The following is a 7,929-nucleotide window of genomic DNA, read 5'->3' as shown; positions in this document are numbered from 1 at the left end:
TGCAAATCCGCTCTTTCTCTCTCTATGTCTCTCTGTTCCCTCTATCTACTTTCTCTACTTCTCTTCTTCGTCTCGTCTACTCTCTCTCTCTCTCTCTCTCATAGCTCTTCCTGTTCTACTCTCTTCTCGCTCTCTATCTCTCTCTCTCTCCGGTCGTAGCCCCTATTGTGTCCTCTGGTTCTCTCTGCTGCTCTCATCGTCTCTCTCTCTCTCTCTCTCTCTCTCTCTCTCTCTCTCTCTCTCTCTCTCTCTCTCTCTCTCTCTCTCTCTCTCTCTCTCTCTCTCTCTCTCTCTCTCTCTCGCTCTACCTATCTATGTGCGTGCGTGCGTGTGTGCGCGCGTGCGTGCGTCCGTCCGTCCGTCCGTCCATCCTTCCGTCCGTCCGTCCGTCCGTCCGTCCGTCCGTCCGTCCGTCCGTTCATCCGTCCGTTCGTCCGTCCGTCCGTCTGTCTGTCCGTGCGTCCGTACGTGCGTGCGTCCCTCCGTCCATCCATCCATCCATCAGGTTATTTATGGCATTTAAATAAATTGTCATTTCTATGGCTACAGGTCTCTCAACTATCTAGTCGACGTCTTCATAATTATATTATCTAATAGGTCACAATCTATTATAAATTTGATTAACGATCTGTAAGTCGTTCTCACCTCTGCCACTAGGATTCCGGACCTGCCTTCTTACGAAGTTGCCATAGCGACACCATCCAATCCGCCAGTTCCCGACGGTGAGATTTCCAACCAAGCATACTACAACGGCGGATATCTCAACAACGAGCTACCTCCGAGCTATGAAGATATCATCAAAGACCAGGAGACAGTAGTTACAGCTGGTAACCAACATAATGAAGGGGATAGGGAAGCTGATGTGATAACCCAGGCAACAGCAGCACACACTGACGATCAGGGCGTCGTCACTACGACAACCGACTGCGATTCCAGTGCGCAATAGTAAATTAGAGGGTGATAGTAAATTGTTAGGTGATGGAGTAACATGTTCGACGTAGTGTTGTGTGTCAAGTCGTCTTATAACGCCCATACGACACTATCCGGATGGACATATTCATGCTGATACGTTTGCCTAAAATTCCCGGGATTTCCGAGTTATCTTTAATTTTTTGTCCTAAAATTTTAAGTGGACAAATGTGCCAAAACCGCATCGGTAGTTAAAGCCAAGTAACTGTGCCAACGGTATCAAGCCCTAGTATGCCCACCAATCGCTGATTAGTTGTTAAAATCGAATGAATTTGCCTTAAATTACAGACGTATTTATGTATTCTATAGTATTTGGTATTACATATATACATGATTCCCGTACAGCACTATGGACCGGTTACTTTATTACAGATTATCGAACTCCTACATATACGTCCACATAGGATCCGTTTGCTAGATACCAAGTACTATTCACATCGTACTATGTGTGTCCCAACCATAGAAATAATATAGATAGACTTAGATAGACTAGTTATCTATATGATTTCTATGGTCCCAACGCAGAAAGTGATTAAGACTGACCGTAATGAACAGCATCACACGGGCTTGTAAAGTCCGATTAGTTTTTCCATTCGTATGACATTTTAATCTAACTTGTACATAATAATCCTTTATTCAAACTTTACCACGTCTATATGAATGTTAAATATAAGAGACGTATCAAAGGCTAGTTTCGAAATTTCTGTGTGTTATTTCTCTATAACATTGAGTGGTTACGCGAATGTAGGCAGGTATGCACGCAGAGCCAGCCAGCCGCTTGCGGCCAACAAGCACATATGCATGGGTAAGGAGGACGCGTTCTATTATATGTTCTATTATATGTATGCAGTATACGGTACGTTTACGGGTTATGATTTTTCCGATACTATAAGCAGTACTAGAAGAATGCAACGGACAACAATAGCGTTACATACTTGTAAAGGGTCACGGACCATTAAATTTGGTAAGGAAACATAAATAATTCAAGAACACACAGCAAAATAATTCAAGAACACACAGCATAAAGGATCTACTGACCATTCGTTTATTATTTGACTGGTGCAAAGCTGCAGATTTCAAACATGTTGAAATCTTTCTACATCAACTCTGTGCAACATTAAATTACCGCTACTCGACAATATAGTCGTTACACATACGTTTCTGTGCAATAGCGTGTTGCCAAGCAATCACACACAAATCTATTCGCATTTCATTTTTCCCAAAAAGTAACGGGGGCTAAAATGTTAGCAAAGAGACCAAAATATTAACAAAGTACATCAGGACCAAGATCGAAAACTTCAATCAAATAACTTTACTCACAGCTGATTGGCTTGGCCGAATTTAGTGTAAAATTAATGCCTAATACAGTCACCTTCATCATTTTCTTGACCGCCACCTTGAACTCTATGATATACCAGTGACGAAAATATAGCTAAGAGATAAACAACTATAAGGGAAACTTCTGTAGTAATCCTATAGCAGATTCTCAACTACAGTGGAAGCCTAACACATCGAATAACACACACACCCATACACACACGCCCACGCACGCACACGCACACGCACACGCACACACACACACGCACACACACACAGGCACACACGCACACGGACACACACACACACACACACACACACACGCAAATACACGCACGCGCATATACATCACACGACGCGCACGGCAGCGCATATACACTCACACACGGCCACGTACACACACACTATACACGCAGGTACAAATACATACACTCATACATGCCACACGAGCACACATATCCACACACTCACACACGCACACACGATCCCACACTCACACAACGCACACACACTCACACACGCCACACGAGCCAACCACACACGCACACACACTCACACACGCACACACACTCACACACTCACAACACGCGCACAGCATACTCAACAGCACACACACAGTATACACACACTACACCTCACACCACGCGACACACATACAGAGACACACTCAACATATACACACACTCACGATACATGCCGAGCACATTAGCACCAGCGACGTGCAGCGCACGCACACATATATCACACACTCACACAGGCACAGTATGACACGAGCACTCATAGCACAGTACACAGTTATACACACACTCACATACATGCAACATATACACACGACATCAGCACACTCACACAGGCAGCATACTACACACACACTCATACGACATACCATCACACACGACGCCACATACACATTCACGCAATATACTACACGACCCGCGTTTCCACACACATAATTAATATATTTAAAGCTTATGTGTGAGCCTTTACACAACATAAACACCTAATATGTAATATGTACGTACTCTTACACGAATTCCCTCGCAAATAAAAGCGATAAGTAAATTTCCAGGTTCATTACCACAGCAATAGGCTATAATCATCGGGAATTTCATAACCCCCACATCGGCATGCGTAAATTATGAAATTCCCTGAGGTAATATGATGCCAGGTAGCAACTAAGGAAGAGACCACTAACACAAGCACCGCCTCATGTCTCCCTCGCGACTCAATGTACAAGAGGATGTCGCATGCTCATACAAACGTCGCGCTCAAACGGCGTCGCGCTCAAACGAAACAAGAGGACATCGCATGCTCATACGGCGTCGCGCTCAAACGAAACAAGAGGACGTCGCACGCTCATACGGCTGTTTTCATTTTTTATTCGTCGCCGCTTACTGACCGTCCTCAGGATGATGTGCAGCGCCGGAGGCTCGGTCGACACGATGTCGCTAGCTCGCCGGACCTTGAGCGGCCAAACGAGGCTTCTCGACACGGCTTTCTGGCATGGCGCCGCCTGGGCCGAACGCCGCCGAGCGTCACCGCCGCTGCTTTCGCCTGAGCTTGCCGAGTCGCCGAACTTGGACGCGAGTGCCGGACACTCCTCGTCGGCCCGCGCGCGACTCTTCTGCCCTGCGAGAGACAACAGTACTTTAGGAATTACTAATTAATTTTAATTTTAATTTAATTAATAAAATTATTATTAATTAAGTTAATTTAATATTACGTGATTTTAGCAATATTATAATGCGTTGCTGCAACTGACTGGCCGGCATCGTCACTGCGCCAACCGCAGAAAAGCCGGAGGAATTGTTGGTAGCATTGGTCGAATAAATGTACGTTGTTTTAAATTGATACGCGAAGGTTTGACTTGCTGCCTTCAAAAGACGACGCATCGTTAGCATTTCAGCCCAGCATTGATCATGGCGTTGCTACAACTTATGGTATCCTCCAGCAACGCAGAAAGGCTGGAGGATTTTGGTAGCATTGGTGGAATAAATGGGCGTCGTTTCAGGAATAAGGGAGGGTATGATTGTGGAGCATTGCCAGTGGAACACATGGTCATGGCCAGCAGGGCAACAACGAGAGGTGAGAGGATTGGGTCACACGGACGTATGAAGCTTAGCTGTGTGCGACAAGTTTGATCGCTGCCCATTCCTTTCCAGTATGCTTATCACGCGAGAAAAATACAACCAAACAAGTGCCGTAGAGCGACAGCGCTCAACACGCGTGGTACTGTAGCCGCGGTATTCTTCTGATAACTCACTGGCAACCGAATCAATGGTGCGCCCTCCCGCCACCGCGTTGATAGGCTTTGCTATACTGGCTAGTACCAGTAATAAAGATATAGTCTGTAACTTTATGACTTCGCTATATTAACGTTATCATGGATATGCGGTCGAGCGGTGAGCGCTAGTGGTGGGGAGAGGGTGGGGTCTAGGGGGAGGGTGGAGGGGGGGCTCTATAGCCAAAAGCAGTCCAATCCTTTGTTAACAGTCAACAAATCCATGTTAACCCTCCTCTTGATGGTCAAAAGGTTATCAGACACTTCCTCTTCGCACTGTCAGCGGAAAGTAGATTTCACGGTCCTTTCAATCAAGTGATTAAAAATGTAGACTAGGTCAGTGCTGAAACAAAAAAGTTTTGCACTCGCGGTCCGCTTAGACCATGGATGGTCCTCAGAAAATGTCTGATATTCTGACCTTTCCCCACTGCCCTTTGACCTGTGACCCAATTTCGCGCTGGGTGATGGGTTTCCTCCCCATCACACTATACATCGAATAATTAAAAGCGTAGGTCGAGCCGTGTGGAGATTTGGTGCCGCAATTCCGCATTTCCTCTATTCTCTAATTATATACCCTTAAATTAAGGCGGGAAATGTTCCCCTCCATCTGCATTGACACATTCTTGACTTTTGACCCCCAAATTCGACATCCGAGTCCCTTTCGCGATCCCCCCGACTGTCCCAAATATCAAGATCGCAGGTCGCGCGGTTAAGATTTGTGCCGTAACTGTTGACGCATGGACGGGACGCGACCACATTCATGCGATTCTACAAGCCTACATCCACTTCGTCAGGCTGAGCTAACAAAACAATATGCATTCTCCACAGCGCGGCTCTATTTTAGTTTATATGTAATTAATGTATAATAAATCCACAATATAAAAGATTTCAACACATTCCAGTTTAATTTATAGGTGTGCATGTGTGTCAGGCATGTCCCTTCACTGCTGCGCCACCCTCTTGTATACCATAAATCCCATTAGAATCTCTAGGGCTTCTTTCGTTTTCGGTCCGGGTCGGGATATCTCCTCTTCTTCAAGAAGAAGGCCTGCCGCTGAATCACGATGCTTCACCAATAGGGTGGCCTGCACTGCACCTAGAATAGAATATGTAATTAGGTGGGATAGTTCCTTGTTAGCAACTCAACTTCAACTAAAGAGAAATCACCAGCTGCAGATATTTTTATAATACAGGTAATCTCTAACTGCATCTTGTCTCGGATAAACTGACATGCGTGCTTAAAATAGATAAACCTCACAACAAAAAGCCTATATAGACCTACTGTGAGCATACTTGCAGTGTGCAAACATCACGAAATGTTCTCTATTATTAAGCCAGAGAAGCTGCTACAAACATTTCGGATTTTCAAAATCCGCTCCGACGCACCGGTAATGTTACACAGCTACACAGTAGCCCTACGCTAGCGCAAATAGTTCCTGGAACAAAAACACTATATTTGTTTCCCGATTGCATAAGTAATATATATATATTATAACGATATGATTTAAAACAAATTTCACAATTTTGTTACTGAATAAACATCGAATAATAAATAACTTGTTTTATCATAGAAAGGAACTGTTAATAGAATCATTCATCAAGTAGCATCGATCGCTGTTGTCCCGGATGTGTAACATGCACTGTGGCTGCTACTTTCGTAATGCTAGGGGCCACACGAGCGCGATTTTTATCGCCGATCGCGGCGATTAAAATTGCCAGCCGAATTTCAATCGGCTCTCGATCACGAAGGGGCACACGTACGCGATTTTTATCGCCCGATCACGAAGGGCGGACACGTGACGTTAGCGAATTTGAGAGCGTACGCGTACGCCACTCGACAGAACAATTTAACAGTCACATGATATCAACAACACGTCCGATTGGTATAGAAAAATCGACTTCGGCGACAAAATACGCGCCAGGGCCGGTCACGGCACACCGAGCGATAATAATCGCCCCGCGCGTAAATAATTCACCGCCGACAAAATATCTAAATTTTTGGATACGGAGCGATTCGGATCGGCCGCATTAAATCGGCGTCGACTGTGAATCCGCACAAGAAAAAACAAACACCTCACCACGGCACACCGGGCGATCTTTTCGAGCGATTTCAAAACTTCGGCGTCGATTCGGGCCGATAAAAATCGCTCATTAGCCCCTACCATTATGAGAAGTTAATGTCATTTAGACTTTTAGCAGAAGCAAATGTTATGAAAGGGTAGCCAATAAAAATGAGTTGAGTGATGTTTGCAACATATGCAAGCGCTTCACAGCTAAGTATAAATATATGCATTTATGCGAGGTTTCTCGGCAACTTTAACGACATCGTCATTGGAAAAATAATTCCTTAGTGCAGTGAGTAAGGAGACCCGGTGTTAATATGGGGGCCCTTTTCTGCCCTGAATACAATTTCTGTGAGGCACGATACGTGTGCAGAACAATTCCTAAACTTGAAAAGCAACTGCACAATTCTCAGGCATTTCACAGTGCCACTGTTGCTGTAAGTTGCGTTCCACACGATACAAATAGGCAATGCACGTTGAAAACCTATAAACATGCTTCCACATACAACTCGGGGACTACCACTTAGCCGCACCAATTCATTTGATTCCCAACACCAGTTCCCGAAAAGCGGGGCCCTCTGTATACAATCTTCTTAATATAATATGTGTAGGATACCTATGACTCACAGTAAGTCCTTTGTCGTCTGTAGCAGTCGCCGAAAAGAGGCCAAGCACATTACTAGTCTAATTTATGGCCTTACCATCGCTAAGTAACGATTACTCAGAATGATCTGAACCTAGTATAGATGTGCTAGAACTCACCTTGACGGCAACGGTCCCCTGGGAAGCATTTCGCTGGTTACTGTCGCAGCTCCCAGCTTGGCCTCTCCTTTTGATATGTGCTTGACTGTAGTAGGCCTGGCCAGTTTCTGCTCACCTCGGCTTGTCCAGACTTCAGGCAACTGTGGGCGTCACTAGATTCTGGCGAGTGGGACAATGGTCTTCAGTTATGGCCTCACAGATGCAACGAATGCGCTCCGGATTCAGATGTTTCAGAACAGAATGCTATGATAATTCGGTAAAAGCCACCGGCAAACGTAACGAGTCAATTAAAATTCAACTAATTTATGCTGTCATGCAAATACGTCCTGATTTAATAATAATATAACACAATTACCGTAATGTAATAATTCGGCGCAAATGCCGAAGAAGGATAAACATTAGGCATATATCTAGTAACTTCATACCTGAATATTAATAGCTGATACCTTATTCAAAACATTGTGATAATCGCGCAGGGATTGTATAACTTAATCTTATACAGTAACCTCCGTCATGATTACTTCTTTACAGATCTTG

General features: G+C 44.7%; 1 protein-coding gene across 1 annotated transcript in view; it reads right to left on the bottom strand.

Moving 5' to 3' along the window:
* Positions 1–3,224: 3,224 nt before the first annotated feature.
* The window catches only part of LOC106814248 (peptidyl-prolyl cis-trans isomerase NIMA-interacting 1-like), a 13,758-nt gene continuing 9,053 nt past the window's right edge, over positions 3,225–7,929 (bottom strand). Inside the window, 1 exon segment of the mRNA XM_014818545.1 lies at positions 3,225–3,650. The gene's annotated coding sequence lies outside the window, so the exon portion shown is untranslated.

The sequence above is a fragment of the Priapulus caudatus genome, unplaced genomic scaffold (assembly GCF_000485595.1).
Source record: "Priapulus caudatus unplaced genomic scaffold, Priapulus_caudatus-5.0.1 Scaffold891, whole genome shotgun sequence".
Classification (NCBI taxonomy): domain Eukaryota; kingdom Metazoa; phylum Priapulida; class Priapulimorpha; order Priapulimorphida; family Priapulidae; genus Priapulus; species Priapulus caudatus.
Note: the sequence above shows the minus strand (reverse complement) of the source record. Positions and strands in the feature narration are given on the sequence as shown.